Source organism: Arachis ipaensis, chromosome B04 (assembly GCF_000816755.2).
Source record: "Arachis ipaensis cultivar K30076 chromosome B04, Araip1.1, whole genome shotgun sequence".
Taxonomy (NCBI): Eukaryota; Viridiplantae; Streptophyta; class Magnoliopsida; order Fabales; family Fabaceae; genus Arachis; species Arachis ipaensis.
Window position 1 is genome coordinate 69,933,173 of NC_029788.2, and position 20,807 is coordinate 69,953,979.

The 20,807-nt window shown below is 36.6% G+C and overlaps 1 long non-coding RNA gene across 1 annotated transcript in view; it reads left to right on the forward strand.

The window, feature by feature from the left end:
- LOC110270666 overlaps positions 3,320-20,807 on the forward strand; it is a 23,463-nt gene continuing 5,975 nt past the window's right edge. The window contains exon 1 of the long non-coding RNA XR_002360307.1: positions 3,320-3,515. This is a non-coding gene — a long non-coding RNA (uncharacterized LOC110270666). The remainder of the gene's footprint in view (positions 3,516-20,807) is intronic.

A 20,807-nucleotide genomic window follows, 5' to 3' on the forward strand; every position in this document is an offset into this window, starting at 1 on the left:
TAATAGAGATGATTGATTTTGTGACAAAGATTAATATTTGAGAGATAACAAAGCTGAAACTTGCATGTGCTTGTAATATAATAAGGCACATTTGCCAAAAATTTATTTTATTTAGAGTGAGAAAGAAGTATCTCTTGCAAAAAAAATTATCACTTCAAATGAATCTGCTCCCTCTTTCTTGCCTTGAATTTTTCGTCAGACTTGTCAATTCAAAATTCAATATAATATTATATAGCTAATTAAAAATACTATTCGATGTTATGTTACATACCATGTTCGTACTCATTAGTAGTATGCTTTCTTTTTCATCTTTTGTTATATTTCTTTTTCCTAATTCATCACTTTGAATAAAAAGAGGGAAAAGGAAAAAAAAAAGGAAACATCATTTTCATATGGAGAAAACCCTTTTCTATATCCTCATGTCTCTAAATTATTATTTACTATATATGTCTATCTATCTTAATTAATTATATAAAGACTAAGATGCATTTTACACCAAAGAAGAAGCTAAGGTTCATACATATGTAAGTTACGTATATCAATTTTAAATTTGGTGATATTTAATTATTGTTATGTAATTTATAATTTGGGTGAAAGGTGCCAAAAAAAATTCAAAACTTATCAAAAGGAGTATATTCTTTAAGAAAGAAGACAAATATTGGATTTAGTTTTCTATAAAAAAATATTTGAATCTATATAACATAATATATAATTACTATGGCTGAAAAGTTTGGAAGGAATCCCTTTATAAATTCATGCACATCGAAGATAACATTTTTCAGTTTTCAAAATAATAGAGTTTTGGAACATGATTGATTTTTATGGTAGAGAAATAATAGAGATGATTGATTTTGTGATAGTGATTAAGATTTGAGAGAAAACTAAACTGATACTTGTTTTTGTTTGTAACATAATTAGGCACATTTGCCAAAAATTTATTTTATTTGGAGTGAGAAAGAAGTATCTCTTGAAAAAAAAATTACCACATCAAATGAATCTGCTCCCTTCTTTGTTGACTTAAATTTTTCATTAGACTTGTCAATTAAAAATTGGATATAGTATTATATAGCTAATAGAATATACTACTCTATGTTATGTTACATACCATGTTCCTACTCCTTAGTAGTATACTTTTTTTTTCTATCTCTTTTTATATTTCCTTTTCCTAATTCATCACTTTGAATAGGAAAAGAGAAAAAAAAGGAAACATCATTTTTATACCGAGAAATTCCTTTTATATATCCTCATATATCTAAATTATTATTGACTATATATATATCTATCTACCTTAATTAATTTTATAAATACTAAGATGCATTTTACACCATGAAAGAAGCTAAGGTTCATACATATATAAATTGTAAGGTTGTGAAAGTTATATTACAATTTTCATGAATTAATAAGTTACGTATATCAATTTTAAATCTGTAGATATTTAATTATTATTATTTGTAATAGAGAAATAATAGAGATGATTAATTCTGTGACAGATATTAAGACTTAAGAGAAAATAAAGCTGAAACTTGCATGTGCTTGTAACATAGTAAGGCACATTTGCCAAAAATTTATTTTATTTGTAGTGAGAAAGAAGTATCTCTTGAAAAAAAATTATCACTTCAAATGAATTTGTTCCCTTTTTGTTGTCTTGAATTTTTCATCAGACTTGTCAATTAAAAATTCAATATAATATTTATAGCTAACTAAATATACTACTCTATGTTATGTTACATACTATGTTCCTACGCTCCTTAGTAGTATGCTTCCTTTTTCATCCATTGTTATATTTCTTTTTCCTAATTTATCACCTTGAATAGGAAGACGAGAGAACAAAAAAAAAAAAAAGAAAACATCATTTTCATATGGAGAAAATCCTTTTCTATATCCTCATGTCTCTAAATTCTTATTGTTTCTTTTTCAATTTATCACCTTGAATACAAAGACGAGAGAACAAAAAAAAAAAAAAGAAAACATCATTTTCATATGGAGAAAATCCTTTTCTATATCCTCATGTCTCTAAATTCTTATTGAGTATATATGTCTATCTAACTTAATTAATTATATAAAGACTAAGATGCATTTTACACTATGGAAGAAGCTAAGGTTCTTACATATATAAATTGAAAGTTTTCAGAATAATACAGTATAGGAACATAATTGATTTTTGTGATAGAGAAATAATAGAAATGATTCTGTAACAGAGATTAAGATTTGTGAGCAAACAAAGCTGAAACTTGCATGTGCTTATAACATAGTAAGGCACTTTTTTCCAAAAATTTATTTTGTTTGGAGTGAGAAAAAAATATCTCTTGAAAAAAAAAATTATCACTTCAAATGAATTTGCTCCCTTTTTTGTTGTCTTAAATTTTTCATTTGACTTGTCAATTTCAAAATACAATATAATATTATATAGCTAATTGAATATACTACTCTATGTTATGTTACATACCATGTTTCTACTCCTTAGTAGTATGCTTCTTTTTTCATATCTTGTTATATTTCTTTTTCCTAATTCATCACCTTGAATAAGAAGAGAAAAAAAAAAAGAAAACATTATTTTCATTTGGAGAAAACCCTTTTCTATATACTTATGTCTCTAAATTGTTATTGATTATATATGTCTATCTACCTTAATTAATTATATAAAGACTAAGATGCATTTTATACCATGGAAGAAGCTAAGGTTCATACATATGTAAATTGTAAGGTTGTGAAGATTCTATTACAATTTTTTTGAATTAATAAGTTATGTATATCAATTTTAAATTTGGAGATATTTAATTATTGTTATATAATATATAATTTGGGTGAAAGGTGTCAAATAAAATCCAAAACTTATCAAAGGGGTATATTCTTTAAGAAAGTAGATAAATATTGGATTTATTTGCTACAAAAAAATATTTAAATTTGTATAATATAATATATAATTACATATAATATATAATTACTATGGCTGAAAAGTTAGGGAGGTATCTCTTTACAAATTCATGTATATAGAAAATAACGTTGTTTAGTTTTTAGAATAATAAAGTATAAGAACATGATTGATTTTTGTGACAAAAAAATAATAGAAATGATTGATTTTGTGACAAAGATTAAGATTTGAGAGAAAATAAAACTGAAACTTGCATGTACTTGTAATATGGTAGGCCCCTCCAATGTAACCTAAGTTAAAGAGTGCATATAATTATGTTAAATATATAATTATATTTAATAAATATATCATTGTCCTATTGTTACATTATTTTTTTTGCTAGCTAAAAGCCTTCAAGAACCACTACGCGAATTCGAGCCATTACTCCGGCAACTAGTATTTTAATTCACTCTGGGGCTTCAACTCCGATGAGGCCCCAAAATGGTGGGATGGAATCTCATTCTAGTGAGGGTCATCAAGGATCATAGAATCCTTCTTGCAAGGTGTCTGAGAAGAAGGATGAAGATCATGCAAGGAAGTTGAGCCCTCTTGAAAGTTGAGCATTATCTTGGAATGAAGCAGAACGTGCTAAGTATATGGCCAGGTATATTATTATTTACATGATATGATCTGAACTTGTTTTGCGACGATGATTCTACTAGTTTGTTTAATATTATTTCAACCCTTTAACTTGATATAAACTTTTCAATTTTTTAAATTTCTCTTATAAAAATATGCCTTAGTCTATGTGAGTGTATAACCACTATTTTATGGTTTATAATGTGTTTAATTGTGTGGTTTTATCATGATCTTTACCCACTTATTCATATGATTAGCATGCATTTATATTTACTTCCTAAAATTATTACATGATTGAAAACTTGCTTCTTAGAAACTTTTAATTATGTATTTTAATTCTCCTTTATTCCATTCGATGCCGTGATCTGTGTGTTAAGTGTTTTAGGCTTTATAGGGCATGAATGAGTTGGAGATTGGAAAGGAAGCTTGCAAAAATGGAAGGAACACAAGAAATTGAGGAGATGACCCGCGAGAAGTGACGCGGCCGCATGGCTCACGCGACCGTGCGGATTGGAATAGCACAAGTGATGCGGAGGCGTGGATGACGCGCTCGCGTGGCAGGGCAAAACGCCGAATGACGCGGCCGCATGAATGACGCGATCGCGTGACGCGCGCGATCTGCATAATCTGCAGAATTCGCTGGGGGCAATTTTGGGCTCTGTTTTGACCCAGTTTCGGCCCAGAAAAGTAGACTAGAGCCAGAGAACATGCAGAGACCGAGAATAACATTCATTCTACACAATTTTTAGTTTTTAGATCTAGTTTTACTCTTCCTCTAGGTTTTCTCTGTACACATTCATAGTTCTTAGGATTTTATTTCTATTGCTCTTTGCATTGGGATATTGAGAAGAGTTATTACCTCATCAAGACTTCGTCATTCTAGTTCGTTTTCTTTACTTGGCTCTTACTCTTCCATGTCCTTTAATTTACTCAATTTTACTATTGAATTATTTTTAGAATTTATTAATACAAGAATTACTTTTATTTTTAATTGATTTCTTTGATTTTTATTTATCATGTCTTTCTATAATTCCCTTTCCTATGTTATGAATTCTACATTCACAATGAGTGAGTAGTCCCCTAACTTGATGGGGAGTTGATTGAAAGGAACCCTTGAGTTGGAATGCTCAAAAAGAAAAATTGTAATTGGGTTTATTGTTGGATTGCCCTCTAGTCACTGACACCAATCCCTCTTAATTGAGTGGGTTGGAACTTGTGAATAGAAGTAGCATTCCAACTTGTTTGACTTTTCCTTACCTAGTAAGGGATAACTAAACAGGACAATCTTCAATTGTCAATTAATCTTGAGAGTATTCCAACAAGAATAGGGCTTCCAGCTAATATACTCCCAGTCAAGGCTTTTATTTAATTTACATAAATTCTCTAATTTAATTTCCTGTTATTCAATTCAAACCATTTTGAAAACATCTGATTAATAAAATAGCACACCTTTCTGCAACTCGTTGGCAGACGACCTGTGATTCATACTCCCAGTATTTTAATTTTAATTTTTGTGACACCCTTCTAAATTGATAAGCGGATTTCTGGTTGGTTAAGAACTATACTTGCAACGCATATCTTATAACAATTCTTGACTCGCCAATTTCCGCCACGTCAATTTTTGGCACCGTTGCCGGGGAGTTGCAATAGAGTGCTAAAGTTATTAATTAGAATTTATTTATTTGCATTTTATTTCATCCGGCTACTATGAGCTGCTTGTTTATTTCGTTAGATGACGCGTTCACTTCCTGATCCAAGCTTGCCAGTATTCGATCCTGAGATTGAAAGAACTATTTCACGAATAGGGCAAGCTCAGCGTCGGTTAGTCCTCTCTGAGGGCGGATCCGAAATGTCACTTGAGAAAGAAACTAGCCCCCGTTCTACTGATTTGGTTGATTTACGTGCAGGTGACATGGCAGCAGCTAGAAGAGTTACTATCCAGGAGGCTGGAGCCCCTGATTTTTCAATGCAACCGTTTCAAGCGCATCACCCAGCGGTGGCTACAAACATTGAAATAAAGACTGCACTACTCAATTTGATGCCCAAGTTTCATGGCTTACCTACTCAAGAGCCTATCAAGCACCTGAGAGATTTTCAAGCAGCTTGTTCTACTGTCAGGCGTGATGGTGAAAATGAAACTTCAATTTTGTTGAAAGCTTTCCCGTTTTCTCTTGAGGGAAAGGCAAGAGAGTGGTACTACACTCAACCCGCAGCAACTGTATCCGACTGGGATACACTTAGAAGAGAATTTTTGGAAAAGTTCTTTCCAGTTGAAGTTACTGATAAACTGAGGAAAGACATTTCCATGATCGTTCAGGACGAATCTGAGACTCTCTATGAATAGTGGGAGCGCTTCAATAATCTTCTGGAAGCATGCCCCCACCATATGATTGACAAGATAGTGTTACTCGGTTACGTCACACAGGGCATGAGGCCCCAAGATAAGACCACATTGGAAAGTGCTAGCAATGGGTCTATGAAAATGTACAAGACCACTGATGAGGCATGGCAATTGATCAACGACTTAGCAGAATCTACTCGGAATTACAGGCAGAAACAAGGCCGTTCAAAAGCCGTTGCAGAAGTATCCTCTAGCAGAGAGACTGCTGCTCTAACTCAGAGTATCTGTGAAATGACCAACTTGCTGAAGCAGATGCAATTGAATCAACAACAAGTTTAGCAAGCTCAACCTTCTCCACCACAGCAAAGCCAACAGTTAGTCCCACAGAGAGTTTGTGGAGTCTGTGCTGATTAAAGCCATTATACTGATGAATGTCCGCAGCTCTAGCAGGAAGACAACACTGTGGCAGCCACTCATAACTTCTATGACCGCCCCAACCAAGGGTACAATCAAGGTGGCAATTACAGCCATGGATGGCAGGACAATTCTAACCAGAATTGGAGGGACAATAACAACAGAGGAGGCAGAGACAATCAGAGAAATCAGAGGTGGAATAATAACAACAACAGGCAGCAGAACTAGAACCAGCCTTACAGAGCACCTCACCTGAGGCAATCCCAAGGACCACAGAATAACCAACAGCAGACCTCTCAAATTACTTATCCTTCTTCATCTTCTAATGACGACTTACTACAATCTATTGATCGGAGACAACAGACCATGGAAAATAACCTTTATGCTACACTAAATGGTCTGAACTCTACTTTGCAAGCTCTTGTCTCATAGATTGGATCAATGAATAACTCCAATAACCAGCCTTTGAGCTCCAGTGGAATCCCCTCTCAACCATTATCCAATCGAAAGGGTGGCATTAATGCCATCACCCTAAGGTCCGGAACCACACTGCAGGAGAGGAATCAGGAGGAGCCAAGCCCACCAGAACACGCCTCAGCTGAAGAGGTAGTGGAAATAGAAGATGTTGAAGAGGAAGAGGACATACAGGACATGGCTGAAAAAGAAGAAGTTCAACCACAGGAGGAAGCACCAAAGGGCGCAGACACTATAGAAGACACCACTCCCATTCCATTTCCACAACTTGCAAGGAAGCCCAGGAAGCAGCTGGAACCTGATCCCAAAATGGTAGAGATGTTCAAAAAGGTTGAGGTAACTGTTCCTCTTTTTGATGTTATTTAACAGGTACCTAAATATGCAAAGTTTCTAAAAGATTTATGTATACATAAAGACAAAATTAATGAATTAGAAACTATTCCTTTAGGTAGTTCCATATCTGCTTTAATGGGAGGTTTACCTGAAAAGTGTAGTGACCCAGGTCCATGTATGATTAATTGTACTATTGGTGGTGTGGTATTTCTGACTGCATGTGTGATTTAGGAGCATGTGTGAGTATAATGCCTTTGTCTATATATGATATTTTGAGGCTCCCTCCATTAAAAAGGTCGGCAGTTTGTTTTGTGTTAGCAGATAAAAGCATTATTACAGTGGCTGGAGTTGCTGAAGATGTATTAGTGGGCATTAAGGGGCTCACATTTCCCATTGATTTTTATATCCTAGAGATGCCCCAAAATGACTCAGAGAAGCCATCATCAATCCTACTCGGAAGACCATTCCTGAAGACCTCGAAGTTCAAATTAGATGCTTTTTCAGGAACATACTCTTTTGAAATAGATGGCCGAGTAGTAATCTTCAATCTAAATGGAGTTATGAAGCATCCTCCGGAGGATCATTCTATCCTCCAGTGTGACATCATAGATGAAACCGTGGCTGAAGTTCACCAGGAGGAGTTTGAAGAGAAGTACATAGGACAAGGTCCAAATGTGGGGACATTCTCAAAGGACAATAACGGTGCTTTACCATTGTTACCAGCTCTAGACAACACAGAGCCTGACCATGATCAGAAGTTAGAATTAAATCCCCTTCCTCCACACCTCAAATATGCTTTCCTTGAAGATGAGCAGAAGTTTCCAGTTATCATTGCAAGGGAACTCACTTCTCAACAGGAAGAGCAGTTACTTAGTGTGCTGAGGAGACACAAGAAGGCAATTGGTTGGAGTTTGGTAGACATAGTAGGCATCAACCCTCAAGTCTGTGAGCATAGGATATTTTTAGAAGAGGGAGTAAGACCTGTCTGTCAACCCCAGAGAAGACTGAACCCCACTATCTTAGAGGTTGTCAAGAAGGAAGTGACCAGACTACTGGAGGCAGATATCATCTACCCCATTTCAGACAGTGAATGGGTAAGCCCAGTACAAGTGGTTCCCAAGAAGTCTGGAGTCACTACAGTGAAGAATGAGCATGGAGATCTGGTGTGCGAAATCGTGATCGATCCTTCCTTGGTAACGACGCTAAAAACTAAATACGCACGTTCATGTTCTTAATTCTATTTCACAACTTCGTACAACTAACCAGCAAGTGCACTAGGTCGTCCAAGTAATACCTTACGTGAGTAAGGGTCGAATCCCACGGAGATTGTTGGTATGAAGCAAGCTATGGTCATCTTGTAAATCTCAGTCAGGCGGATTAAATTGTTTTAAGAAATTATAGTGGATGAAAATAAATAAAATATAAAATAGGATAGTGGTACTTATATAATTCATTGGTGAGAATTTTAGATAAGTGTATAGAGATGCTTTCATCCCTCTGAACCTCTGCTTTCCTTGTGTCTTCATCCAATCCTTCCTACTCCTTTCCATGGCAAGCTGTATGTAGGGCATCATCGTTGTCAATGGCTACTTCCCATCCTTTCTGTGAAAATGGTCCGATGCGCTGTCACTGCATGGCTAATCATCTGGAGGTTTTCGATCATACTGGAATAGGATTCACCCTCCTTTTGCGTATGTCACTATGCCCAGTACTCGCGAGTTTGAAGTTCGTCACAGCCATCCCTTCCCAGATCCTACTCGGAATACCACAGACAAGGTTTAGACTTTCCGGATCTCAAGAATGGCCATCCATGGGTTCTAACTTATACCACGAAGATTCTAATATCTCAGACTCGGTCCTCTGTACTTGGTGGATATCTTAGAATAGGAATAAGCTTGAATTGAATAGAAAAATAGTAGTACTTTGTATTAATTCATGAGGAACAGCAGAGCTCCATACCTTAATCTATGGTGTGTAGAAACTCTACCGTTTGAAAATACATAAGTGATAATGGTCCAGGCATGGATGAATGGCCAGCCCCCATGAAAATCTAAGATAGCATAAAACTAATCAAAGATCCCTTACAAAGATAGCATAAAGTCCTATTTATACTAAACTAGTTACTAGGGTTTACATAAATGAGTAAATGATGCAAAAATCCACTTTCGGGACCCACTTGGTGTGTGCTTGGGCTAAGCTTGAAGTTTACACGTGGAGAGGTCATTCTTGGAGTTGAACGCCAGTTTGTAACGTGTTTCTGGCGTTGAACTCCACTTTGCAACTTGTTTCTGGCGCTGAACGCCAGACTACAACATGGAACTGGCGTTCAACGCCAGTTTGCGTCATTTAAACTCGGGCAAAGTATGGACTATTATATATTGATGGAAAGCCCTGGATGTCTACTTTCCAACGCAATTAGAAGAGCGCCATTTGGAGTTATGTAGCTCCAAAAAAGCCACTTTGAGTGCAGGGAAGTCAGAATCCAACAGCATCTGCAGTCCTTCTTCAACCTCTGAATCTGATTTTTGCTCAGGTCCCTCAATTTCAGCCAGAAATGTTCAGTATGTTGATTCTTGAACACAGCTACTTTATGAGTCTTGGCCGTGGTCCTAAGCACTTTGTTTTCCAGTATTACCACCGGATACATAAATGCCACAGACACATAACTGGGTGAACCTTTTCAAATTGTGACTCAGCTTTGCTAAAGTCCACAATTAGAGGTGTCCAGGGTTCTTAAGCACACTCTTTTTTTGCTTTGGACCTTGACTTTAACCGCTCAGTCTCAAGTTTTCACTTGACACCTTCACGCCATAAGCACGTGGTTAGGGACAGCTTGGTTTAGCCACTTAGGCCAGGATTTTATTCCTTTAGGCCCTCCTATCCACTGATGCTCAAAGCCTTGGATCCTTTTTTATTATCCTTGCTGATAAACCACTATTTTATGGTTTATCTTGTACTTAATTGAGTGATTTTTATCTACTCTTTACCCACTTATTCATACTGTTTGCGTGGTTTTACATTTGCCTTCCTAATTATGAGCTTTAATTGAAAACATGTTTCTTTGGCCTTATATTTGCTAATATTAAATCCTCTCTTATCACCATTAGATACCTTGATATGTGTGTTAAGTGATTTCAGAGATTACAGGGCAGGAATGGCTCAGAGGATAGAAAGGAAGCATGCAAAAGTGGAAGGAATACAAGAAGTTGAAGAAGTTGCTAAGCTGTCCAGCCTGACCTCTCTGCACTAAAATGGCTATAACTTGAGCTACAGAGGTCTAAACGATGCGGTTCTAGTTGCGTTGGAAAGCTAACGTCCGGGGCTTCGATTTGATATATAATATGCTATAGTTCCCCTGACGCTAGGTGATGCGACCGCGTGATCCATGCGGCCGCATCGCAGTGACGGAAATTAGCGCATTTGAATTCGTAACCAGCGAATTCTGGGCTATTTCTGACCCAGTTTGCGGCCCAGAAAACACAGATTAGAGGCTATAAAGTGGGGGAATGCATCCATTCATAGGGAGCTCGCATTTTTATTACTTCCCATGATTTAGATTTAGTCTTGAGAGAGGTTCTCTCCTCTCTCTCAGGATTTAGGACTTCTCTTAGTTTTTAAGAGTGACTCTCGATCCAGGTTTTATGTTCCTTTGTTTTAAGCTTCCCTTTTCACTTTTATTTATTTATTCTAGCACTTGAGTTGATTATTTACTTTTACAATTTGATTTATGAATTATTCCATGTTACAGATTGTTATTTGAATTAATGATTATTTGAGGTATTCCAGTTATTGATTGCTTTCTCTTTAATTTGTGTTACCATTGCTTTCCATCTAAGGACATTTTTATTCCAACAATTTTACTTTTTCCCTTTTTGGTCTTGGTTAAGAAATCAGTAACTCAACATTATTAACCTCAGCATAATTGATAATCGTTATCTTGCTAATTAAACTGAACTTCAATAATCCCAACCTTTTCTTAGAAAATAATTAGGATTCGAAGGTCAAACTAATTAGTCCCTTGACTTTCCTTTATTTTAGTAAAGGTTAACTAAGTGGAACTTAGATTCAACTTTCATTATTGTTGATAGAGATAACTAAGTTGGACTTCTAATTTCTCTTACCTTGCCAAAAGTTGCTTTACAGCATTTATTTATTTTAATTGCCATTTACTTTACTTGTCATTCAAATCACTTGCTTCTCACCTTCTAAACCCCAATTACAACCTTTATAGCCGATAATAAGAACATACTTTCTTGCAGTTCCTTGAGAAGACGACCCGAGGTTTGAATACTCGGTTAACAATTTTTAAGGGGTTTGTTACTTGTGACAACCAAAACATTTGTACGAAGGAATTTCTGTTGGTTTAAAGACTATATCTACAACGCAACTGTTTTTATGAACTTCTTTACTGGCAAAAATCCCAACGTCACTTGCCTTTTGGTTTTAAGGGCTATTGGCTTTTTTTCTGCTTGTTTTTTCTTTTCTTTTTTTTTCTTTTTTTTCTTTTCTTTCCATTTTTTTTCGCCATTTTTTTCTACAAGCTTTTGTATTCACTGCTTTTTCTTGCTTAAAGAATCACTTTTATGATTTTTTAGATTATCAAATAACATTTCTCCTTTTCATTATTCTTTCAGGAGCCAACATATTTAACATTCATAAACATAAACTTCCAAAGACATATGCACTGTTCAAGCATACATTCAGAAAACAAAAAGTATTGTCACCACATCAAAATAATTAAACTAGTTTCAAGGATGAATTCGAAACCATGTACTTCTTGTTCTTTTGTAATTAAAACATTTTTCATTCAAGAGAGGTGATGGATTCATATTCACTACTTTAAGGCATAGACACTTGAATACTAATGATCATGTAATAAGACACAAATATAGATAAACATTTAACATAAAAATGAAAAACAGAAAATTTAAGAACAAGGAATGAGTCCACCTTAGTGATGGTGGCGTTTTCTTCTTGAGGAACCAATGATGTCCTTGAGCTCTTCTATGTCTCTTCCTTGTCTTTGTTGCTCCTCCCTCATTGCTTTTTGATCTTCTCTAATTTCATGGAGGTTGATGGAGTGCTCTTGATGTTCCACCCTTAGTTGTCCCATGTTGGAACTCAGTTCTCCTAGGGAGGTGTTGATTTGCTCCCAAAAATTCTGTGGAGGAAAGTGCATCCCTTGAGGCATCTCAGGGATTTCTTGGTGATGAGCTTCTTCATGCGTCCCTTGAGGTCCATGAATAGTCTCTCTTGTTGGCTCCATCCTTTTCTTAGTGATGGGCTTGTCCTCATCAATGAGGATATCTCCCTCTATGTCAATCCCAGCCGAGTTGCATAAAATGGCAAATGAGGTGAGGAAAGGCTAACCTTGCCACAGTGGAGGAATTGTCAGCCACCTTGTAGAGTTCTTGAGGTATAATCTCATGAACTTCCACTTCCTCCCCAATCATGATACTATGGATCATGATGGCCCGGTCTATAGTAACTTCAGACTGGTTGCTAGTGGGAATGATTGAGCGTTGAATGAACTCCAACCATCCTCTAGCTACAGGCTTAAGGTCCAATCTTCTTAGTTGAATCGGTTTGCCTTTTGAGTCAATCTTCCATTGAGCTCCTTCCACACATATGTCCATGAGGACTTGGTCCAACCTTTGATCAAAGTTGACTCTTCTTGTGTAGGGGCGTGCGTTTTCTTCCATCATTGGCAAGTTGAACGCCAGCTTTACATTTTCCGGACTGAAATCTAAGTAGTTCCCCCAAACCATGGTAAGATAATTCTTTGGGTTCGGGTTCTTACTTTGATCATGGTTCCTAGTGATCCATGCATTGGCATAGAACTCTTGAACCATTAGGATTCCGACTTGTTGAATGGGGTTGGTTAGAACTTCCCAACCTCTTCTTTGGATCTCATGTCGGATTTTCGGATACTCATTTTTCTTGAGTTTGAAAGGGACCTCGGGGATCACCTTCTTCTTGGCCACAACATCATAGAAGTGGTCTTGATGGGTTTTGGAGATGAATATTTCCTTCTCCCATGACTCGGAGGTGAAAGCTTTTGTCTTTCCTTTCCCTTTTTTAGAGGTTTCTCCGGTCTTAGGTGCCATCAATGGTAATGGAAAAATAAAAATCTTATGCTTTTATCACACCAAACTTAGAATATTGCTCGCCCTCGAGCAAGAGAAGAAAGAAAAGAAGAAGAAGAAGAGAAAATATGGAGGATAGTGGGGGGAGGTGTATTCGGCCAAGGTATAGAAGAGAGGGTTGTGTTGTGTGGAAATGAAGGAGGGATGGAGGGGTTTATATAGTGAGGGGAGAGGGGGTAGGTTCGGCCATTTTGGGTGGGTTTGGGTGGAAAAGTGATTTTGAATTTTGAAGGTAGGTGGGGTTTATAGGGAAGAGTGGATGGATGTGAGTGGTGAAGGGGTAATAGGGAAGAGAGTTTGAGGTGATTGGTAAAGGGTTTTGGGAAAGGGTGTTTATTAGAAAGAGAGGATGAATGTTGAGAAGAGGGAAGAGTATGAGTGGAGGTAGGTGGGGATCCTGTGGGGTCCACAGATGCTGAGATGATCCTGTGGGGTCCACAGATCCTGAGGTGATCAGGTCAATTTTATAGACTCCCAACACCAAACTTAGAGTTTGGATATGGGAGTTCAACACCAAACTTAGAGTTTGGCTGAGGCCTCCCAACACCAAACTTAGAGTTTGACTGTGGGGGCTTTAGTTGACTCTGTACTGAGAGAAGCTTTTCATGCTTCCTCTCCATTGTTACAGAAGGAGATCCTTGAGTTTTAAACACAAGGTTGTCCTCATTCAGTTGAAGGACCAACTCTCCTCTGTCCACATCAATCACAGCTCTTGCTGTGGTTAGGAAGGGTCTTCCAAGGATGATGGATTCATCCTCATCCTTTCCAGTGTCTAGGATTATAAAATTAGCAGGGATGTAAAGGCCTTCAACCCTTACTAGCACGTCCTCTACTAGTCCATAAGCCATCTTCATAGATTTGTCTGCCATCTCTAATGAGATTCTAACAGCTTGCACCTCAAAGATTCCCAGTTTCTCCATTACAGAAAGTGGCATGAGGTTTATCCCTGACCCAAGGTCACATAGAGCCTTTTCAAAGGTCATGGTGCCTATGGTATAAGGTATTAGAAACTTTCTAGGATCCTATTTCTTCTAAGGTAATGTCAGTTGATCCAGATCACTCAGTTCATTGATGAGCAAGGGAGGTTCATCTTCCCAAGTCTCATTACCAAATAATTTGACATTCAGCTTCATGATTGCACCAAGGTACTTGGCAACTTGCTCTTCAGTAACATCCTCATTCTCTACAGAATAAGAATACTCGTCAGAGCTCATGAAGGGCATAAGGAGGTTCAATGGAATCTCTATGGTCTCTAGATGAGCCTCAGAGTCCTTTGGTTTCTCAAAGGAAAACTCCTTGTTGATCATTGGACGTCCCAGGAGGTCTTCCTCACTGGGATTCACGTCCTCTTCCTCCCCTGTAGGTTCGGCCATTTTGGTTATATCAATGGCCTTGCACTCTCTCTTTAGATTCTCTTCTGTATTGCTTGGGAGAGTACTAGGAGGTGTTTCAGTGATTTTCTTACTCAGCTGGCCCACTTGTGCCTCCAAATTTCTTATGGAGGACCTTGTTTCACTCATGAAACTTAAAGTGCCCTTGGACAGATCAGAGACTAAGTTTGCTAAATTAGAGGTATTTTGTTCAGAATTCTCTGTCTGTTGCTGAGAAGATGATGGAAAAGGCTTGCTATTGCTGAGCCTGTTTCTTCAACCATTATTAAAGCCTTGTTGAGGCTTTTGTTGATCCTTCCATGAGAAATTTGGATGATTTCTCCATGATGAATTATAGGTGTTTCCATAAGGTTCTCCCATGTAATTTACCTCTGCTATTGCAGGGTTATCAGGATCATAAGCTTCTTCTTCAGAAGATGCCTCTTTAGTACTGTTGGATGCATTTTGCCATCCATTCAGACTTTGGGAAATCATGTTGACTTGCTGAGTTAACACTTTGCTCTGAGCCAATATGGCATTCAGAGCATCAATTTCAAGAACTCGCTTCTTCTGAGGCGTCCCATTATTCACAAAATTTCTCTCAGAAGTATACATGAATTGATTATTTGCAACCATGTCAATAAGTTCTTGAGCTTCTGCAGGCGTTTTCTTTAGGTGAATGGATCCACCTGCAGAATGGTCCAGTGACATCTTGGAGAACTCAGACAGACCAAAATAGAATATATCCAGAATGGTCCATTCTGAAAGCATGTCAGGAGGACACCTTTTGGTCATCTGCTTGTATCTTTCCCAAGCTTCATAGAGGGATTCACCATCTTTTGGATTTAAGGTCTGAACATCCACTCTAAGCTTGCTCAGCTTTTGAGGAGGAAAGAACTTAGCCAAGAAGGATGTGACCAGCTTATCCCAAGAGTTCAGGCTATCTTTAGGTTGTGAGTCCAACCATGTTCTAGCTCTGTCTCTTACAGAAAAAGGGAAAAGCATGAGCCTGTAGACTTCAGGATCTACTCCATTAGTCTTAACAATCTCACAGATCTGCAGGAACTCAGTTAAAAACTGGTAGGGATCTTCTGATAGAAGTCTATGGAATTTACAGTTCTGTTGCATTAGAGCAACTAATTGAGATTTCAGCTCAAAATTGTTTGCTCCAATGGTGGGGATTGAGATGCTTTTTCCATCAAACTTGGAAGTAGGTGTAGTATAATCACCAAGCATCCTCCTTGCATTGTTATTATTTTTGGCTGCCATCTCCTCTTCCTTTTCGAAAATTTCTGTAAGGTTGTCTCTGGATTGTTGTATTTTAGCTTCTCTTAGTTTCCTTTTTAAAGTCCTTTCAGGTTCAGGATCTGCTTCAACAAGAATGTTCTTATCCTTGCTCCTGCTCATATGACAAAGAAGGGAATAACAAAGAAAACATGGAATCCTCTATGTCACAGTATAGGGATTCCTTATGCAAGTATGAAAAGAGAAGAATATAAGAAGGATGAGAGGAAAAATTCGAACACAGAGAGGGAGATGGGGTTCGAATTTTGGGTGGAAGAGAAGTGTTAGTAGATGAATAAATAAATAGAAGAAGATGAGAGAGGGGGAATTTTGAAAATTAATTAAAATAAAATTTAAAATTTTAAAGTTAAATTTCGAAAATTAAATTTGAAATCAAATTTAATTAAAATTAAAATAACTAGTTAATTAAAAAGAAAATTTGAAAAAGAAGGAAGGGATTTTCGAAAATTAGAGAGAGATTTAGTTAGGTAGTTTTGAAAAAGATAAGAAACAAACAAAAAGTCAATTAGTTAGTTGAAAAAGATAAGAAGATAAGAAGTTAGAAGAGATATTTTAAAATCAAATTTTTGAAAAAGATAAGATTTAAAAAGATATGATAGAAATTTATTTTGAAAATAGATATGATTAAAAAGATATGATAGAAAAGATATGATTGAAAAGATATTAAGAAGATTTAAAAATTAAATTTGAAATTTTAAAATCAAAATTAATGACTTGACTCACAAGTAATCACAAGATATGATTCTAGAACTCAAAGTTTGAATCTTTCTTAACAAGCAAGTAACAAACTTGAAATTTTTGACTCAAAACATTAATTGTTGATAATATTTTTGAAAATTATGAGATAAAATTAAGAAAAAGATTTTTGAAAAATATTTTTAAAATTTTCGAAAATAAATAAGAAAAATGAAAAAGATTTGATTTTTGAAAAAGATAAGATTTTTAAATTGAAAATTTGATTTGACTCATGAGAAACAACTAAATTTTAAAAATTTTGAAAAAGTCAACTCAAATTTTCGAAAATTTATGAGAGAAAAAGGGAAAGATATTTTTTTATTTTTGAATTTTTAATGATAAGAGAGAAAAACATCAAAAAGACTCAATGTATGAAAATTATGAATCAAAACACATGATGCATGCAAGAACACTATGAATATCAAGATGAACACCAAGAACACTTTGAAGATCATGATGAACATCAAGAACATGTGTTTGAAAAATTTTTGATGCAAAGAAAACATGCAAGACACCAAACTTAGAAATCTTTAATGCTTAGACACTATGAATGCAAAGATGCACATGAAAAACAACAAAAGACACAAAATAAGAAAACATCAAGATCAAACAAGAAGACTTACCAAGAACAACTTGAAGATCATGAAGAACACTATGAGTGCATGAATTTTCGAAAAATGCATAAATTTTTTTAGAAAAAATGCAATTGACACCAAACTTAAAAATTGACTCAAGACTCAAACAAGAAACACAAAATAATTTTTTATTTTTATGATTTTATATTTTTTTTGTATTTTATTTTATTTTTTTTGAAAAACATATAGGAAAAAGAAAATAAGAAATTCAAAATTTTTTTAGAAGAATTCCAGGAATCTTTCAATGTTTAGCCTAAAGCTCCAATCCAAGGGTTGGACATGGCTTAATAGCCAGCCAGCTTTAGCATTCAAATCAGACATACAACAGCTGATACTTCAAATTAACTTGCCTCTATGCTGATGGTTTAGAAGCCTCAGTCCAAAAGAATTTGGACATGGCTTTACAGCCAACCAGGCTTCAACATGTTACATGAAACTCTAGAATTCATTCTTAAAAACTCTGAAATTTTTTTTTTCAAAAACAGGTGATACATTTTTTTGAAAGAATTTTTTTTTGAAAATAAAACAAAAAGAAAATTACCTAATCTGAGCAACAAGATGAACCGTCAGTTGTCCAAACTCGAACAATCCCCGGCAACGGCGCCAAAAACTTGGTGTGCGAAATCGTGATCGTTCCTTCCTTGGTAACGGCGCTAAAAACTAAATACGTACGTTCATGTTCTTAATTCTGTTTCACAACTTCGTACAACTAACCAGCAAGTGCACTGGGTCGTCCAAGTAATACCTTACGTGAGTAAGGGTCGAATCCCACGGAGATTGTTGGTATGAAGCAAGCTATGGTCATCTTGTAAATCTCAGTCAGGCGGATTAAATTGTTTTAAGAAATTATAGTGGATGAAAATAAATAAAATATAAAATAGGATAGTGGTACTTATGTAATTCATTGGTGAGAATTTCAGATAAGCGTATAGAGATGCTTTCGTCCCTCTGAACCTCTGCTTTCCTGCTGTCTTCATCCAATCCTTCATACTCTTTTCTATGGCAAGCTGTATGTAAGGCATCACCGTTGTCAATGGCTACTTCCCATCCTTTCTGTGAAAATGGTCCGATGCGCTATCACTACATGGCTAATCATCTGGAGGTTTTCGATCATACTGGAATAGGATTCACCCTCCTTTTGCGTTGGTCACTACGCCCAGTACTCGCGAGTTTGAAGTTCGTCACAGCCATCCCTTTCCAGATCCTACTCGGAATACCACAGACAAGGTTTAGACATTCCGGATCTCAAGAATGGCCATCCATGGGTTCTAACTTATACCACGAAGATTCTAATATCTCAGACTCGGTCCTCTGTATAGGCATGGCCGAATGGCCAGCCCCCATGAAAGTCTAAGATAGCATAAAACTAATCAAAGATCCCTTACAAAGATAGCATAAAGTCCTATTTATACTAAACTAGTTACTAGGGTTTACAAAAATGAGTAAATGATGCAGAAATCCACTTCCGGGGCCCACTTGGTGTGTGCTTGGGCTGAGCTTGAAGTTTACACATGGAGAGGTCATTCTTGGAGTTGAACGCCAGTTTGTAACGTGTTTTTGGCATTGAACTCTACTTTGCAACTTGTTTCTGGCGCTGAACGCCAGACTATAACATGGAACTAGCGTTCAACGCCAGTTTGTGTCATCTAAACTCGGGCAAAGTATGAACTATTATATATTGTTGGAAAGCCCTGGATGTCTACTTTCCAATGCAATTAGAAGAGCGCCATTTGGCATTCTGTAGCTCCAGAAAATCTACTTTGAGTGCAGGGAGATCAGAATCCAACAGCATCTGCAGTCCTTCTTCAACCTCTGAATCTGATTTTTGCTCAGGTCCCTCAATTTTAGCCAGAAAATACCTGAAATCACAGAAAAACACACAGACTCATAGTAAAGTCCAGAAATGTGATTTTTAATTAAAAACTAATAAAAATATACTAAAAACTAACTAAATCATACTGAAAACTATGTAAAAACAATGCCAAAAAGCGTATAAATTTTCCGCTCATCAAGATCTCATGGCAACTAGAGTTCAGAACGCCTGGAGGGTCTGCATTGACTACAGACGCCTCAACCAAGCCACTCATAAGGATCACTATCCTCTTCCATTCATTGATCAAATACTGGATCGCCTATCAGGTAAATCACATTATTGTTTTTTAGATGGTTACACAGGTTATTTCTAGATTCATATAGCTCCTGAGGATCAGGAAAAGACCACTTTTACATGTCCTTTTAGGACTTATGCTTATAAGAAAATGTCCTTTGGCTTGTGCAATGCACCAGCTACCTTCCAAAGGTGCATGATGAGTCTTTTCTCTGATCTTATTGAGGACTGTATGGAAGTTTTTATGGATGATTTTAGTGTATATGGCGATTCCTTTAGCCTTTGCTTAGATGGATTATCTAGAGTATTAGATAGATGTGTCAGTACAAACCTTGTATTAAATTTTAAAAAATATCACTTTATGGTAAAAAAAAAGGTATTGTACTAGGACATGTTGTGTCTAATATTGGCATTTCTGTAGATCTAGCAAAGGTGGATGTTATTTCTAGTTTACCTTACCCCTCCTCTGTGAGGAAAGTCCGTTCGTTCCTTGGCCATGCAGGTTTTTACAGGAGATTCATTAAGGACTTCAGTAAGGTAGCACTACCCTTATCCAGACTACTGCAGAAGGATATTGAGTTCGAGTTCAGTGAGGATTGCAAACAAGCGTTTGATAAGCTGAAGACCGCCCTGACTCAAGCTCCAATTGTGAAAGGACCATACTAGAGCCAGCCATTTGAAATAATGTGCGATGCCTCCAACCATGCAGTAGGAGCAGCACTGGCTCAGCGTGTAGGTAAGGACCCCTTTGTTATTGCTTATGCGTCTAAAACTTTAGATGCCGCTCAGTTCAATTACACTACTACTGAGAAACAACTTCTTGCTATTGTTTTTGCTCTGGATAAATTTCGAGCCTATTTACTTGGTATGAAGGTAGTAGTGTACTCAGACCATGCAGCTCTAAAGTATCTATTAGCTAAAAAGGAGTCCAAACCAAAGCTTATACGTTGGATACTGCTATTACAAGAATTTGATTTGGAAATTAAGGATAGGAGTGGTAACCAAAATTTAGTGGCAAACCACTTGAGTCGCCTTGAGCACATTACAGATGACCCCACTCCTATAGCTAATAATTTCCCATTTGATAACCTGCAAGCAGTATCTGAGGTAGTCCCTTGGTATGCACCTGTAGCTAATTATCTAGTTAGCCGCACTTTTCTTCCAAACTTTTCTAAGAATCAAAGAGACAAGCTGAAAAGCGAGTCTAAATATTATATATGGGATGACCCATATTTAAGGAGATGTGGCGCTGACCAGGTAATTAGACAGTGTGTGCCTCAATCAGAATTGCAGTCCATCTTAGAGGCCTGTCACTCATCTGAGAGGGGAGGACATGTTGGCCCTCAAAGAACAGCTAGAAAAATCTTAGACTGTGAATTCTGGTGGCCTACTCTTTTTAGAGATGCTGCTGAATTTTGTAGATCTTGTTTTCCATGCCAAAAATTTGGTAATATATC